Source organism: Topomyia yanbarensis, chromosome 2, assembly GCF_030247195.1.
Source record: "Topomyia yanbarensis strain Yona2022 chromosome 2, ASM3024719v1, whole genome shotgun sequence".
NCBI classification, from domain to species: domain Eukaryota; kingdom Metazoa; phylum Arthropoda; class Insecta; order Diptera; family Culicidae; genus Topomyia; species Topomyia yanbarensis.
Genome location: NC_080671.1, coordinates 114,138,468 through 114,157,326, shown reverse-complemented (window position 1 = coordinate 114,157,326; position 18,859 = coordinate 114,138,468). Strand labels below are relative to the sequence as shown.

Here is an 18,859-nt window from a genome sequence, read left to right as displayed (position 1 = left end):
AAGCTTTTGGCATAGGGGAACATTGACCAGGTTTTCAACTAAAACTACATAAATCTCTAAAAAAGCTTTCAATCCCTCAAAAGTCATTGAGATATAATGTGCAAAATTATTGTGCGTCTTCATGATTTTTTGCAGAATTTATATTTTAATTTTTGAAAAGTTACAAAAGTTTTTCTGTGACCGTTTTTTTTTTTGTCAAGTCTCCCCACTGCTGGGAGACTTGACCAAGGCGTGGGGAGACTTGACCAAGAGAATTTCGAAAAATCATACCAAAAAATAATGACCTAAAACATACTGAAATTATTTTTTTCCATATTGTTGAGATCCTTTGGTAGCAGTAAAAAATATAAAAGGGTTGCATTTGATAAATTTCGATTTTTTAATGCATTTCTTTTTAAGGATTAACCAACGACACGACCTGAAACTTAGTGAAATATTGCGAAAAAAAATGGTCCGAGCCATTCACCGCCAGTTACCAGCGCATTGAGTGACCCCTTGATTCTAACGCTAAAAATATTTCTCCAGCAACACTTCTTTGTTTATTAATTTTCAGTTGCTGTATAGCAACCATGTTATACAAAACTGCCTAGTTACTTGAAATACTGAAAAACGAAGTTATCGGCATCGTAACTACACTCGTTCTTCTTCGTACGAGGAACCTGCGACGCCTGGAGAAATCAGAAATGGTACTTCTACAAAGTCACCATCACCCGAGATTGAGCGCAAGGTAATTTTTTTTTTGATTTTATTAACGACACTTTAAACCGGCGGGTGCATTCGTGTCAAGAAGGTAATGATTGTATGCATAAATTTAACCAATGTAATTCCTATTACTGATGAAAAATAAAGGAATAGGTTTAAACGTCGTTTCCGTTCCGTCAGCTTAATAAGCACATCGTACTCCGGAAATCGATAGGAATTGCGGTTGCTTGTCACCCAAGGTATCGAACTATGTGGTGCTATGAGTCGGAGTTGGAATCGAAAAGGGCAGCCGCAACTGAATGAACAGTTTGAGGAGTGATCCCAGTGGGTACTGAAGACGAACTTTCTTTCGTAGAAGACGGTGACACAGACGTCGCAGCAATATGGTTAACATGCCAAATCAATCTAGTTTTTGAATGAACTGGTCAAATACGGTGATATTTACAATCTTTCCATGGACACCTTCACGTTCGGCTTCCTTAGTATTGGACACCAAATTTTGAATCAAGCTACCCAACGGAAAGGATAAAAAATAACATCTCTTGTGAAGCTTTAATGGAAAATTGTAAATATATCCCGCAGTGAATCGAAAAACCAGCGGAAGTTGGACTAGGTGGATGTCGTAAGAACAGTGATAACCTAAACAATTGCTTTACAATGGAATGAAAATATATAGTGAGCAAAACCATGGTTCGTAGCCATTTTTGAATTAATAAAAACCAAGACGAATTCTCGATGCTGCTGAAGGTTTGGATGGTACTAGTTTTTATGTGTATTCGAACGAATTGTTCCTTTTGTAATTATATTGAGTACGATAACCTGTTAGTACAGACTTTGAATCAGATCAAGGAAGTTACTTGGATACCGGTAAATACATAATATACAAATAAAGTTACAAAAAATGAGAAAAAAAACTCGTTAAAAATAAAATAAAAAGGTGTGTAACTAATTGTAAGTCAAAATGAAATGATTGAGCCAGAAGTTTGAAGGCATTTTTAAACGATGCAATACTGGGTTTTTCTTTTATGTTTAGTGGTAGGGCGTTCCAATAGGATACTTCATACACAAGTAAGATTTTGCCACTGTGTCGCGGAATGATGAAGCATCGTATGCGTTCTTGTTGGCCTCGTAGGTGCTGTAGTTTTGTAATATTCTGCTATGCCCTTGCTTCAGGAAACAGTAAATTCTTTCGTGGTAGTTGGTGAACCGTGTCCAAGGATCGTGTTTCTGACTGCGGCGGTTGTATCACGAAGACGAAGGTTGTAGACGAAGCGAACAGCTGATTTGAAGCACCTATATAGTTGTTGTTTCAGTGATACTGACAGTCCGGGGTAATTAACTATGTCGCAGTAGGTAAAACTTGGAACTACCACAGATCTTACCAGCTTAAGTCTTGTTAGGAGTGAGAGAACCGGAGCAAATCTTCGGAAAGTTCGAAGGATATCCTCCGAACCACATTGTTGACCTGATTAGACTTGGAGAGATTGCTGTCCATCTGTAGACCACGGTTTACTACTTTGCTGTATAGTGGAATCGTTTCTCCACTAAATTTAATAGCATTCGGCGGTGTTATTGTGCCGGTTCTGTTGAAAATGATATTGCTTGTGTCTTTTTCACGATTGGCGGTCAGATGATGATTGAGTGTCGTTAACGGAGTTCCCATTTGCGGATCATCCTATCTTACGTGCTACAGCAGTAGTCACGAACATCACATTCCATCAGCTGATGCATATAGTAGTTGTTGTTTGATAGAAAGCTTGTTCGGACTCTACGCATGAGATTTTGTATTGCCTTAATTTTTGGCAAAGCGGTCGATTGGTTCAGCCATAACGTAATGTTAGTAATGAAAGTGTGGATCCAGTGGAGGTATCAGGGTTCCGAAATATTCAACTTGTGAAATTTTAGATGGATGTCTTTCTGAAACTAATAAATTATACATTTACAATACATACATTTAGATTTATTTTCAAATCTTCATTTTTAAACCAAATGTTTAACTCCCTCATATTTTTTCTGAATCTGCCCCTCTAGTAATGAAGATGAAAATTGTTCCAACTGTGACAGCGTCATCTAAACCAGATACAGAGCCAGGAATACCTGGATTTCTTTGCTTTAGGTTCAGTCCACTTCGTATTCTTGCGCAATGGCAATATTTTCTGCATCGTAATTTGTATATCATTAGTCGCTACCGCTCATTTAAGGCTCAAGTTACCTCAAGGCTTGGTAGTATGCGTAAGAAAAATTGTGTTCAGCTTTGCCACCAGATTATCCATTTAAACCTTTTCAAAACTCTAAAAGAAGAATATCAGTCGATTTATTAGATCATCACGATTCAATTCATGCAAAATACCTGCTGGAAAAACCATCGGCTTAGCTGGATGGTGCTTTTGAAAAAGTGGCTGTGATTTTTTATCACACTACCACACCGAGCTGGGGTACGCAACACAACTGCGCAATGAAAAATCTACAGCCACTTTTTCAAAAGCACCATTTAGCTAAGCCGATGGTTTTTCCAGCAGGTATTTTGCATGAATTGAATCGTGATGATCTAATAAATCGACTGATATTCTTCTTTTAGAGTTTTGAAAAGGTTTAAATGGATAATCCGGTGGCAAAGCTGAACACAAATTTTCCTACGCACACTACCAAGCGTTCAATTCTAACACATGCTTAAAAATGGTAACTTGAACCTTAAACACAGCCCCTGTTTGTATAATTCGGGCAAACGGGTGGATCAGTGATGTGCTTTTGAGGAGCCACCGCACGACCAATATGCATCGTTCTGGTAAAAAAAATAATTCTAAAACACCTCTTTCACAAAAGTCGCTATGTTGCCATCAATCCCATTCGACAATTTTTAAACCTATAAAAAACTGAGCAGATTATTAACATTTTGCGATTTGCTATTCTAGTACCTTTGAAGCTTTCACCGTATTAAACACGATGACACTATATGAAATTATTATGCTTCTTGATATCGTCCGGAGAATTTCTGGAACGATTCGATCATGTGTATTATTTTTTTATGATACAAAAATGACAGTGTGTAACCAGGAGAAGCAACGGTAACTATAGGAGATTGTTAAAAGAAAATAAAAGATTCACAAGTGCTGCTAGTTTTATGCATTTTCTGTCCAAATGTCATATTTGACATTACCAGTTACCTGAGTCACTGAGGGGTAGTCGGATTTGCGATACAGTCTTGGAATGCTAGTGTCTAGTCGTGTCGTTGGATTAACTGTGCTGCTTGCATTGCATGTTCACACGTCACGAAATCAGTCCTACTATTACTAACTTTGCTTACTAATACTAAAATATAAAGACTTATGTTTGAGGTGATTTATGGCGTGATTAACATTAACAGTAGATACCAAAGCATAAAAAATATCAGGAATTGTGTATCTTTCTTCAGCTAATTGCCACTTGGTCAAGTCTCCCCATAAAATCTTCGTCAAGTCTCCCCAACATTAGTTATTGCGTTCAATGTCATGCAAATTCTAGTAATAAGTATTCCAATGTTTCAATTTATGTAAAATCATTTCACTGCTTCACAAGGATTAAGATGGTATATTAGTACATTAAAAGTAATTAGTAGTCGAGTAGATATATCCATACAAATATTGATAAAAAATTATATCATTTAATGCAAATTTATTAATCACGTAATATTCTCTGTAAGTAAAGGATTTTTCATTCCAAACTTTTAAAATTACCTTAAGGGATCGAATCAAGTATGAAAATATTTTTGAAAAAAAATTAAGAATCGAATAGAAGACGCCATAGCCAAGTCTCTCCATGTTCCCCTATTTATTTCATTCAACTTCAATACCATAACCGTACTCTAGCACCTTACGCTTAACTCCACTAATTAGGTTCTGCACAACATCTGGCTGCAGCTTCTTCTGAACGGAAACCAACTTTTGATTCGTGTCTTCCTCAGATTAGCCCAGTATTTTGCCATGGGCCTTACTTCCGATGCGTTCGGGAGGAGGGGGCGTTCTGCTAAACGGCATTCGGCCAAATGGTATTCGCTCAAATGACAGGACACTTTGTGGAACACAACATGCAGAAAAGATTTAACTCAATTTCTTATGAATGTCACAAAACACATTGAACAAATAGATAAGCGGTAACCTGGCACAAAAGTAAATTTTTTTTTTATTTCGATTATAGAGGTTTTAACCTTAAGGTCATTCGCCTCTTCGGGTTAGAAAAATCTCTTATGAAAAATTTCTAACCCTATGTGCGGGGTCGGGACTCGAGCCCAGATGCGCTGCATACAAGGCAATCGATTTACCAATACGCTACGCCCACCCCCACAAAAGTAAAGGAAGCTTAGAGAAATTTCCTAATTTAAATTATTAACTATTGGGGTGGAAGTATCCGTTAATTTTCAATTTATTGCAATGCTATTACGAGTTGTATCAATTATTAAAGCGTAGTTGGAAAATCGATTGCCTTGTACGAAGCCCACCTGGGTACGATTCCCAACTCCGCGCATAGGGTTAGAGATTTTCCCAATGACACTGAGGTTCAAACCATTATAATCGAAATAAAAAAATACGTATATAACTTTGTTTATTTAAGTTAACTCTGTCAAATGCGCGTAAAAAAAAATTAATATAGTGAATAGAATAAAACAATTATCAAATTTTCACAAGAGTGGTGAAAACTAGGAATGAGCGAAGAATAGGGCTTCCTATATATTCGACCTTATAAGGATGGTTTGCTGAAACAGCTTCCGTTGACTCGATTTGGGTTCTCGCTTCAACACTTCTGGTGATACAACCTCCTCTATGTGAAACAACGAAAAAAATCGTTGTGTATGCTACTTTGCAACCATCGGATTTCAAAATATTAGAGTCTGCTAGTAGCACGGAACAACACGAACTATTTGAATTCACATTTTCGACAAAATGGTGAAGAAATTGATTAATTGTATTCAATACAGTCTACTTTTCTTCTGAGATTTTGAAAGGGACCTCTATATTGAAGGATCAGTCGTTAGTCACGACAAAATAGTAACCGGCAATACTGGGACTCGAAACAACGACCGGCAACCATTCGCTCACTAAGCACGCCTCGTCACTAACTGGGCTATAGTGACACACAGTAGTTTGGTCAAAAAATTATAAACTTCGCCAGAATGCTATCTACCACAAGCTCACTGAGTTGTGGCTCGTAATTTTACAACATGTAAAATTTTATGATCAGCCGAAAAATTAGGATTCGATGTTCTTTACGTGAACCGCGATCGCTGACTTTAAATTTCGTTCTATATGTCCGATACTTCGTGAAATGGTAAATGGAGCATAGGCTTACGGAAGTCGCCTATCTTCAGTATCATCATCTCCGCAATGCAGTATTGATATCATTCAACACGTTTCGTTTTGCAGAACAATCCAAAACACGTGGTTGAAAGTGACAACTCCCGCGCATATAGAAAATGACTATATGGAGGTAAGGTCCGATGACCTATCAGCGCGTACCCTTCACGAGCTAATTGCAAAATGTACGTCGGATCGGCGGTAAAACATGATGATGAGTTATGTTCTACCATAAACCATGCGGTAGGCTTGGGTGCAACGCCCAACTCCTACTCTGCAGAAGGCAAAGAATTCTTCGCATTTCCTTTCGATCATGCCCATATGAGCCTGCGTGGTTCTAGTTTTCCGTTCTAAGTTTATAACTGATTCGCTCTAGAATACCTATCCGTCTTTCAATTTCATTGCTTTCGTTTCTCTTAGTCTTAAATTTGCCGAAAATAGCCAACAAAATCGATACAGTGTAACCTGATACTTGGGAAAACTTCTTCCCGGGTGTTGTTTTTGTTGTAAAGATGCGAGTCCAGTGGCGTAGCTAAGGGGGACAGGGCTGAAGGTTAAAACCCCATCCAAACCATAATTATTTTATTGAGTAAAAAATAACTTATTGATGCTGACTAATTTAATAATTTCTTTCAATAAAAATAATCTGATCAATTCTTAACCTTCCGATAGTCGCGCTAGTGCATTGAATGCACGCTGCTCTGAAAAACAAGCGTCTTGGGGTATCCGAGGCTGCTTATTCAGTGGGCCATATGCGCGACTTCCGGAGGGTTAATCTATTGTTATTAGCATAACGGAGACATGGAAAATTGCGGGAATGTTCTAACTGATGTCGTAGTCGGGAATCCATAGTTGTTATATCTTATCAGCATCATAGAAACTTATTCCGGCGTTTTGACACTAATCGTAACCGTAAGATTTCCAATTGTGCTCACTTTTGAAGGGACATCCGAAATGTGGACAAGTGACATTATTTCGAATGTGAAGCGAAATTGAATAGGTTGAATGGCTATGAACATGCATAAATTTCAACATTCGCTGAAAATGTTTTTAAGAATGCGTAAACGTGAGACGAAATCTTTATTTGATTAATTACGAAAATAACATTTACGTAAAATAGAAATAGAATTTTGCAAAATAGCGTTTTAGTTTGTCTCTAGTAGGTTAGGATAGATTTTAATGAATATTTTATTTTTGTTATATTACCAATGAGTAGAATATTTGAGGTCAAGATCACGTCATTTCGAAACCATCAACTTTGGAGATTCGAAAAATTTTACAACACTGTAGAGCCTAGGGGCAGATCACTTGTGATGCTAAATCAAAAATCAGTGAAATTAAATTCATTCCTTAACATCAAATTAAAAATTCATACTGTATTTTGCGTTGCGCGCAATATTTTTTGCGTTACGTGTAAGACTTCAAAACCACACAATAAACTAGCCTCACAATCAACAAAATGAATCAGCTTAGGACGTTTGTTAAACAAACTTTTCTGCGAGGGAGTGCAAAGTTGATGCAAAAATGGAAATTAAATGCATTTTTTCTAATTTTATGCAATATAAATTCCTAGGGTGACCAGTAGAGTGGGACATGGTTATATGAAAAAAATATAATTTCGCTCCGAGTAACTTTTTGGGTCCCATTTAGCTCCCAGAACAACTCTGCAAATTTTTAGTTCGATCGGTGAAACTATATTTTTGCGCCCACGGTTTAAAGTTTACATGGGATTTCGTATGGGGAAAACGTCTTTTGCAAATTAATTCTTTCAAGAGTCACCCGTTACCTCCTAAAAATAAATGGATATCTGATTTTTATAGAAAATTGATCATGGAAATAAAGTCTAGAAGACTGCAAAACAATCTGATGCTTGTGGAAAAAGTTATTAAGCAAAAACCGATTGATGCCCTGAAGAATGATGAAAATTTTACTTTTCATAGCATCACTGCTGCTGATGGTCGAATTATATACAAAATTTTTAATTTTCTCTTTTTATATACAAAAGAAGACTCAATTTATCCCTCAAAACTCTTGAGAAGTGGCCAAACAGTAGGGGAAAATGATTTAGACATATTAAGAGAATATCAAAACACAATTGCATACAATTGGACAACCAACAACAGTGGTGCTAGAAAAAATGAATATTTTATCAATCGTCAGAGCATCAATTGGTTTCAGCTTAATAACTTTTTTCTTAAGCGTCAGATCGTTTCGTAGTTTTCGAGACTTTGTTTCTGTGTTAAATTTCCTACAAAAGCCACATAACGGTTTATTTTTAGGAAGCAATGGGCGACTCCTGGAGGAATTATTTTGTGAAAGTTAATTTTCCCATATAAAATCCCATGTAAACTTTGAACAGTGGGCGCAAAAATATAGTTTCAGGGATCAAGCTAAGAATTTGCACAGATGTTCTAGGACCCAAATGGTACCCAAAAAGTTGCTCGGAGCTAGAATCTATTTTTTGTCCCACCCTAGTGACCAGCCCCTAGACTACCCTTGTGTGCAAAAGTGACGCCAAACACTTCGGTCAAATTTAACTTTTTCGTGTTTTTAAGTTCGCAACGAAAATCCACATCTTTCAGTGTAAGCAATTCAAATAAAAATAAAAAAATGATCTGTTGAAACGTGAAAAACGAAGTGACGATAGCATGCTTTTACCCTCACCAATGAAGTTAAAAACTGATTTCCTGAAAAATACACTCTAAGGTGTTTACGTCACTGTTGCATACAAGAGCAGTAGAGTACAGTCCATATTCTGATAAAAAAGATCTCATTGAAGTAGTTATGGAGAATTATTTTTTCAAACAGATTTAGTTCGATACCTAATATCTTCAGTAAAATTTTCGAGAGTGTCAATACTACGTATATGGAGTATATCGAGTTATAAAATGATATGTACGAAGTGTTCCTTAATCTAGTTTTTCTTAAATAACTTTCTATTGTGAGCTTTACAAACTCAAGCTTTGAATAAAAGGTAAATTTGTAATTTATTAAATAGTAGAAGAGATTTATCATAAACAGTAAATTAAAAAAAATCATTTTCAAGCTCAATACAAATAGCCTAAAATATTTTGATACCCTGAAAACATGGAGCCTTCATGTCCTCAACAAAGTGATTTGTAATAGCACTCCCCAAAATTTTGCTGAAGACATTAAGTGTGGAACTAAATTTATTTGAAGAGTAAATTCGCCATAAATACTTCTTGGAGGATATAACGCCAAAATTATTTTTTCAAATGATGTGCTGTTTATCGTTTGTAAACTTCATCGAAGATAATAAACCTGCGAAATTGGCGGAACGGAAAACGCCATTTTTCATAAATTTCCCTACTTTTGGAAGGTGGTTTTCTCGTTATTAATTCTGCAACGTTTTCGTCTCAACTCGACGCATTCTCAAAATAAAAAACATTTTCAGGAAATGTTGAAAGTTATGCAATTTTTCGGTGAGCAGTTCTAAGTTTCTAAGACTTTAAAGCAATTCCAGTTTCGCTTCCTATTAAAAAAGACCCTAACCCATATTACAGTACTCCACTTCAAAACTGAACTCAATATGAAAGGAAATTATAATTATGATTATGATTGATTTCCGAACTCTGGAATGAGTGTCTATTGGAAAGTTTTTGGGCATGTAGTTGATATTGATGATGATGAGACAACTGTGAGATCAAGACCAATAGATCAGTTACAGATCAGGATCGCATTCCCACAATTTTTCAAAGGTTCTCATGATGTTTCAAGCAATAGGTTATCAATGTACATATCAGATAATTATCATTGCAATATTGAATTAAATCTGTCAGCATAAATAAATTTTTAACTTCAATCCAATTTTTTTTGGGCGAGGGGGGGGGGGGTTGGTTAAACCCCAAAGCGTCCTCTAGGCTACACTACTGCTTGAAGTTATTTAATTCGCTTTTCATTTTCCGAGATGTTTCAGATCGATCCGATGGTTATAAGTTAGAAGGTTCGCGCAAATGAAATTTTTTGCACTGATAAGTGATCAAGTTCCATCTAGACAACTCGGAATTGTTCGGCGATTGAACCGCTGATTTTGAGGGTGTGTACATTGTTTTATTTAACCACGAATGTAGCGACCTATTGTACCCCTAGATTTCAAAACATCGAAAAACGTACCTTCGCCTTGTTGGATTTAGCTTGAAAAGTATTTAAAGGGCGAACACGAAATTATTGCGACACCGAAAATGTCATGCCAATTTTCTTATAATGTTTAAAATCAAACCAAAATTTTAGGGTAGTTTTATACATATATTTACTTCAAAAATCAAAAGAAAAGTTAACCGATGGAGCCTTCAGTGTAAAATTGAACGCATTTTCGCTTGATGCCCTCCATCAAAGTCTTTACAGTGTCATCCGGTACCAGTTTCTCAGTTTTTTCTATTTTCTTAACATATCCTTCTCGTCTTTGACTGTCTTCTTGCTCTTCCGAAGTTCCCGCTTCATCATTGCCCAGTAATGCTCCACCGGGCGCAGCTCCGGACAGTTTGGCGGATTCATGTCCTTTGGAACAAAATGGACAGAATTGGCCTCATACCACTCCAGGACACTTTTAGAATAGTGGCATGATGCCAAATCTGGCCAAAATAGCGGAGCTTCGTCGTGCTGCTGCAAGAACGGCAAAAGGCGCTTCTCGAGGCACTCAGATTTGTAGATCTCGCCATTTACTGTGCCCTTTGTCACAAAAGGCTCACTCCTCAGTCCGCAAGAGCAGAGGGCCTGCCAAATGCGATATTTGGAGGCGAACTTCGACATTTTCTTCTTCTTAAATTTGTCGTCCACATAGAACTTGCTCTTGCCGGTGAAAAACTCCAACCCCGGAATTTGCTTAAAATCGGCTTTTATATACGTTTTGTCCTCCGTCACACAGCAGCCATGTTTTGTCAGCATCTTCTCGTAGAGCTTCCGTGCCCGAGTTTTAGCCGTCGATTGTTGCCGCTCATCGCGGTTTGGGAAGTTCTGTACCTTGTATGTATGTAGTCCAGCTCTCTTCTGTGCATTCTGGACGTAGCTCTGCGACATGCCGGTCTTTTTAGCCAAATCACGGCTTGAGACGTTGGGATTTGCTTTAATCATCCGATTCACCTTTCCCTTCGTCTTTTTGTTCTCCGGTCCCGGTTTTCGTCCAGCTCCTTTGCCGTGGTCCAACGTCAACCGCTCCTGGAACCGCTTCAACAGTCTGAAGACGGTTGAATGGTGAATGTTCAACATTTTTCCCAACTGCCGGTGCGACAGGTCAGGAAATTCCAGGTGTTTGGAAAGAATTGGTTCTCTCGACTCGCGTTGGTTCACCTCCATTTTCGTTGAATCGAAAAACACGACTTCGAGTTTGATAGCATGTAAACAATACACATCAATGAGAAAGTGTGCAAAATTTGGTTGATTTTTACCCAATGGTAAAAAAGTTATGCCCTGTTGAATGTGTCGCAATAATTTCGTGTTCGCCCTTTAGCCATGCATAAAATCATTATTCCCAAAACGTTCCCAGATGTAACACCTTTCCAACGAATGCTTGTTTGTCAAAATGAGTGTAAAAAGCCGTCGCAGGAGCTCGCCAAAAAACTGACCAACTTGACACCACTCTACTCTACCTAACAATATGCCGTCGAGATGAGAATCGCCCGCCATTTGTAACTAAGTTACTCCTCGTCGAATGTTGCCGCGCTCGGATTGCGAGCAACGAATTGAAGGCGTAAGCAACTTGCGTTGCCGCGACCATGCATGGACCAACATGACTGTGGCAGTTTTTGTCGCATTATCAAGCGATAAAGAATAAAACCAAGCGGCAATCAAGCATGGTAAACATTTATTCATGCTGTTACTTTGAATTCAAATCGATGATATGCACATATTTATACATGAATCGATTGCAATTAATCCAGGCTACCATTTATGGAAGAAAGGTTTTAGAAATGAATATATTTGGTCGAAAAATCTGGGCTTTTGCATAATCAAAATATTTCCCTTTGAAAAACGTATCGGAGGTTTTAAAACAACATGGAAATACAGAGGTTAATATCAGTAACAGTGCCAATTTACAACGTGTCAGATTAAATTTCATTTTTCATCGGCGACAGAAAAATCTATAGCAGAGGAAAATACTTCAAAACTGAAACGTCGAGATTTTCAGAAAAGCTCTGCTAGTTTCGTTGACACACAAACGGATCTATCTTAACAAATCGTTTGGGACAGGTTCATTTGAAAGTCCGTTCATAAAATTCCTCTTATTTTCTTTTTTATTTTATATGGGCATTTTAATGTTTCTCTCTTTCGCTGCGCTGAGTTAGAGCAGTACACCGTAATAACCGTGAAGTCTGGTTGCATGCCGTTGGCCTCTCTTACCTAGCATGTAAAAATAAAAAGTTCGCCATAACCGTAAACTTTTAAATTTTATTGGTAATGTTTTCAGATCTATTTTCACAGAAATAAGGAAAAACCATAGCGAGAATTGGTACTTAAACCAAATCCTGATGGTCAGGATATAGAAGTAAATATTTATATCCCTTTCCAACCTACTACGGAAGATCAATGGAGTTCAAATTATCGTTTAGCCATCAAACTCTGAACAATACAATATAATCTATAATCATTATAAATTGAATGGTTGTTTCTTTATTTTGCAGTAGATTTGAAAATTGAATTATGATCCAATATTAAAAGTTTTGCTGTGTTCCGCTTAATCAGTACCCAATATTTTTCAATTACAGCTACGTTGTTGAAGGTATACTATTTCCGAGCCATTTTTCCGTAGTGACAGAAAACTAGGTCTAACTAACATAGCACGGAACAGCTGTAATTCTCCAAAATCGTTTTTGCAAACATTTCTTGAATCAAATAATTGATTGACGGTATCAGTTGTCAAGAAAATTTCGCTATTCAATCCACACTACAAACAGCTTGCCAAACCAAACATTCTTTCGCAAATTGGAAACTTTTTCTACCCAAACTTATCTTTCCTTCCCAGGCAGCCATGCAAAAATCTTAACCTAAGAATCGCTTAAAATGCGTCTTGAAGTATCAAGCAATCAAACTTGGTCAACAATGTGTACAATATACACTGTCTTCCTGTATCCGTGATGTTTTATTTGCTATCTAAAATGGGTGTCACTGTAACTTTATACGTTAACAGCCCGACAAACGTTTCTTGGCTCCCTGCATTGTCGTGATATCTCCAATTTGTTTTTCTGACATCTCTAATGGTAATGTTATGATTAACTACGTTTGAAAATGCTGGCAACTCTTCTTTCGGCTATTGCGGAATTCTAGTTTCGGTTTCCTCTTGATGGTCTTAACAGTCGTTAGACGTTTCCCGAACACTTTCGTAACATTGGTCATAGTTTATATGGACACTTTCAGTGATGTTACCAAATCTGCGTAGCAGTATTTTGGATTTCCTTTTCGCAGGTACAACATTTTAATAAGCTGTTACTCTTGCTACGGCGCCATTTTTAAACCTGAACAATACGAAATGAGGTGTACCCAAGTATTTCGAATGCATTAATGAAAAACGCCGAATTTAAGTCGACCAATTCTTGTTAATTCCATCGAATTGCTATCGAACGGCACCTTACCGCGATAGGCGTGCAATACCACTTGCATTTTAAAGGTAGCTTGTTATTAAGAGCTTAATTTCAGTTAAAGTGCTCATATCGTTACATAAGTTTAAGTAAACACTATTGAGGATATGTACTGTAAATACCGTAACAATGCCCCACTGATAATATAACTTCGTAAATATTATAAAATTGAACCTGAAATACACGAATTCATTCGTCGTTTTCTGCAACGAACTATTTTCGTGCATTGTAAATAGTAGGTTTCGTTCATTTCATCAACAAGAATGACCGCTTTGTGAACGAAAGCTTTCGTAAATTTTACATATTTGGTATAAACTACACGAATGTTATTGTTGATATCGACGTTATTTTTCGTGAATGAAACGAAATGTTTTGTTTATTTTACTAAACGTTTGTGTATATTACGAACGATTTCGTTTGTCTCACGAATTCATTTTGTTCGTCTTAGAAAAGTTTTCGTATTTATTAGCATATTTTTTTCATTCGATCTTTTGGGATCGATATTTGACAATACCGATTTTTTTTATTTGAAGAACCGATCTGGCAAAATCAATTTTATTGTGGTATGAATAAATGGCCGCTTGATGAACGAAAGTTTTCGTAATCTTTACTTATTTAGTGTACATTGCACGATTGTTGTCGTTGGTAACGACATCATTTTGGTAAAAGAAATGAAATGATTCGTTTATTTTAATAAATGTTTGCGTATAATACTGACGATTTTGTTAGTTGCACGAATTCGTTTCGTTTATCTTAGAAAAGTTTTCGCATTTATTACGATATTTTTCAATCGTTCTTTTAGGATCACAAACATTGATCCATGACGACAACGATTTTTTATTTTTTTTAATTGACGAAATCGATTTTATTTCAACCTGCTCACCTCTATTGAGGACTAGAAAGATAGTGATGTGAAGTAATGGCCACTTGATGTACGAAAGTTTTCGTAAATTTTACGTATTTAGTATACATTGCACGAATGTTATTGTTGAAAACGGCAATATTTTTCCGGAATGAAACGAAGTGTTTCGTTTACTTTAATAAACGGTTGTGTATATTACGAACGATTTTGTTGGTCGCACGAATTCATTTCGTTCATCTTAGAAAAGTTTTCGTATTTAATAGCATATTATTTTTACATTGCTCCAGCAGAGAAAAATTCAAACTTCTTCATACAAAACCAACGACCAGTTCGCGATGGCTCAACTGGATCCGTAGTGCTCCGGATTATGGATCAACTGGAAGCGAAAGAGGTTCAGGAAATCTTCCTGAAACCGGAGGACACGGATACGGTTACTAAATAGTCAGACCGAGATCGTCGTGATGATCAACAATTATTGACCCATATTCTACCTCTCTTTTGACGTTGACGGTTTGACGAATGATGCCCGTAAATATTACGATGACTTTCGTGTATAGCAGTTAACAATTCGTTTGCCTATTGAAGCCGTTTCGTAATAAGCCAACGAAAGTCGTTTCGTGGTTTTCACGAAAAACTCGTAATAAAAAATAAAAGTGTTTCAATTGAACTACGAATGATTCATCATATGTTACGAAAAAATTCGAATATTTTATGAAAATTGTCTGTACGAATCTAATTCGCAGCGATTTACGAATATATTCTATCAGTGCCCAATTCATCTTAGCACCTCTATTCATCCCACCCATTTGAACACATTGGCTACACCGATACCTAATACCGATTTTCACTTCGCTCAAACGCGAGTAATACTATAAATACTACTAATTTTTCTTGGTTTTGATATACTTTTCTGTATAAAAATCCAGTTAACAAATTTTATATTGTGATTAGAGCTATGTTCACCTATTAAAACATGTTAAGATACGCGTAAGGAACAACTTTTGATGATATGTAGGCATGTAGTGCATATAAAATCAGAGTGTAAGTGATCTTCCTATGGAAACATAGCAAAGCACGATTTTTGATTGGAGACACCTCTAAATCATGCCCAAATTAAGTCATTTTTGGTGAAAGTTATTAAATTCACACCTAGAACAAAAATTTGAGCTGACCGATATATATTTCAAAACTTTTTCAAAATGTGAATAGGTCTAGTGAGTATTTTACATTTTCCAATCCAGATGATTCATTGTATTACTTCTTAGGAACGAAGCAAAGATGTTGAATAGTGTGACATCTTGACTAATGACATGAAGAAAGGCCGTCTACCCTAGATGCAATATTTTATCCTAGTTGTTGACCGAGGACAACATAACCCCTCAACTTCAAAATCAAAATATTTATGTATGCTCTCAAAATTTGTATATAGATTATATTCTGAAGAATTCTAGGAACAGTATTTCATTCCTTAGTAAATGTAAATCCGACACTAACTAAAACTTAACATGTTTCATGACTTGTTTGTACGATTTAAAAAACCTGATAGGATTACAGTAGAAATGTTTCAATATCCCATCAGATTTTATGAAGCGCCAAACCCGCTCCAAAAATCAACCTACTTAGCAGTAATTCTCCGAAACCCATCTACCAGGATAGGAACCAACCCAACCATTGTCTTTACCTAGTTTCTGAGCTATCTTCCAGTTGGCACCCAGCAGCGTGACCGCGTCATGCGTTCTCCAGAGCTTGTGCTGGTGGTGATGATGGTACTGCAGGCCGAGATGCGCGTTGCCCTGCTGCCGTTGGGAATCTAAAAATACACAGAAGAGGATATCCGAAATGACGCATTCCTTTCCGAAAACAATGTCAGCGTAAAGCTCGCAAAATCTAATTATGAAATAGTGACGCTGCGTTCAACCCAGTCCGGAATCACTACACGGGATAAAGCACACACACACACACACACACACATGCACCGAGCAGGCGAGTGGGAATGATGAAAATGCAAATGGATATTCGGTTGCTGTCAGAATCGGGTGAATTATGAACATGCACTAGGACGCATAGAGCTATGAGCGCGACGATGATGGCATCTAAATATTAGGGTTTCCGGAATGCAGTTCATTTTTCATTAGTAATTTCTAAGCGATCCGAAGCTATGCAATCAAAACTGCTTCAAAATATTAAAAAAATGAATTTCAATGCACTGGAAGTTCAGAGATAGTCCCGCGGCATTATAATGAAATTATTAATATTGACGGTTCATGGATTTGATCCTTGTTGCCTGTAAACATTTTGCACCGCGGTTTTGAAGTGTACATCATTCGACCTGCTTCATCGCCAGCGGACAGCTCGCAGATCTGCTCTCAATCAACCGTCGGAAACCTGCGCGCATCCTAATGGAAGGAACGAAAATAACCCGCAGGTGGCGCTCTGACCTGGTGCACATCATATCCCTCCGTTCAATCAATAGGGGAACACACGTGGCTCCAATCAGTTCCGGACAGCATACATATAGTCATCAACTAACGAACACACTAAAGGTTAGCTCCATCGTAACTGGATGCACGCACATATTCTGCTGCACAAAATCAGAACCATGATGGATAGCTTTATTAGTTTGAAAATGTATTCAATTAACCTTCGGGCCAACAGCATCATCAAAGCGATTGTTTTGCGCCTACAGCGAAACCCAGTTCACCTGCATCGTTCAAGGGGGACCGGCCATCTTTTTTGGTCGATGAGTATACAATCAAATAATATGTATGCAGAATTTGCACGCAGAGTTTCGGATATCCTAGGAGATGCAGCGTTTTGAACGGAACGAACGAGATGAGAAACACTCGCATCGAACGGCATGAGAAAACAATCTGACGGAGGCTTGTACTGCTCGTAGGGAGGGACAAGCAAAACGAAATTAACGGTTTTGAGATATACGAAAATAATTAAAAAAAATTTTTGCAAAACGTTGACGTGATACCCTGGTTTATTTTTTATCTTCTCAAAAATTGATCAAAAACTATTGCTTATGTATTATTTTTGGTACAAAGACCTCCGAATTATTGTTGAAAATTATATTTTGCAAGTGTAATGTGAAAAAACAATTAACCCATTCATTCCCATGTTGTTTGTGGACAACAACGTTTTTAAACAGCTATAACTTTTAATTGAGGCAAAATTTTCTCACAAAACAAGTAAGGCTAATACATGTGACTATTGCCTTTCATTTGAGTATTAATAGTTTCAAGGACTAGCTCTAGAACTGAAGTTATTGCAATTAGTCTGATTGAATTTCGATGGATCAGTGCTGCCAGAAACAGTTTACGTTGACGACGGAAAATGATGTTTTATATATCTTCGTTATGTTGCAATATTATTGAAAATTGATTAAACTTATCAATTTAGATTGTATTTGGCTACATTTTCCACGCAATTGGACTATTTTAAATGTTCTAGGAGAATTGTATTGAGCATTGGAAGGTAAAAATTGAGCAACTTCTAGCACTGCGAGGGAAGCACCTATCTCTATGAAAAAAGGCTTTTCGTGTTTCTTGACCTCACCGTTTTCAAGTAAAAATAGTTTTGAACCCGTACATGCACGAGAAAAAAGTTGGGCATGAAAGGGTTAAATATATTTCTGCTTTTATCGGCCTTTTGGATATTCAAATGAATATAATACTATTGTAAAATATCAGAGATAGCTTAAATTTTTTTTGACCCAAGTGATTAAGATACACATTTAATCTGATTACGTCGAACCATATACAACAAATAACCTGTATCGGCTTTTTGGTGTATCCCTTAACCTTTACAGTACCAACCTAAAATTTTTCTGAAAATTTTGTTTAAATTTTGCTCTCATTTCGTCAATTTTTGACCGAATTGGATGGAACTGGCTTTAAAAGATCTGGAATTTAGTCTAGTTTCTATATACCGAGTAGTGTTCAAATCCGTGGACCGGTTCCGGAACTAATCCGAATTCCCTTGGGGTATATCCGGCATCCTAGTGGGGTGACGGACGAGTTTTGAAGAAACATCCCATAAATTTAAGTAATTGTATTTTGAAATGTGCTACTTATCACTATTTCCCATTGATCCTTCACAATAGACATGAATTGGACCAATCTTGGCCACCGGAGAACTGTTCCGGGAGAACCTAAGAAAATGTATATATTTTTCTATCATTCCAGCGATTTCGGTTCATAGCTTTATACGAAATGCGAAGTTCTTCCAATCATACGGTTCTACAGCTCCCTCAAGGCCATTCCGGCACCGGTTCCGTACGGATGGACATTTGACGCCATTTTGAAAACCAAGATGGCAGCTTCCGGTTACCACAAAATAGTGAAAACCACCATCAATATGGGTGTTATTTG

The 18,859-nt window shown here is 37.1% G+C and overlaps 1 protein-coding gene across 12 annotated transcripts in view; it reads right to left on the bottom strand.

The window, feature by feature from the left end:
• Nucleotides 1-18,859, bottom strand: part of LOC131679245 (dual 3',5'-cyclic-AMP and -GMP phosphodiesterase 11) — a 422,056-nt gene that overhangs the window by 155,659 nt on the left and 247,538 nt on the right. For 5 of the 12 annotated variants that reach the window (XM_058959936.1, XM_058959935.1, XM_058959934.1 and 2 more), the window contains one exon: nucleotides 16,165-16,293. The exons of the other annotated variants lie outside the window; for them this stretch is intronic. The gene's annotated coding sequence lies outside the window, so the exon portion shown is untranslated. The remainder of the gene's footprint in view (nucleotides 1-16,164; nucleotides 16,294-18,859) is intronic. 12 annotated transcript variants of the gene reach the window in all.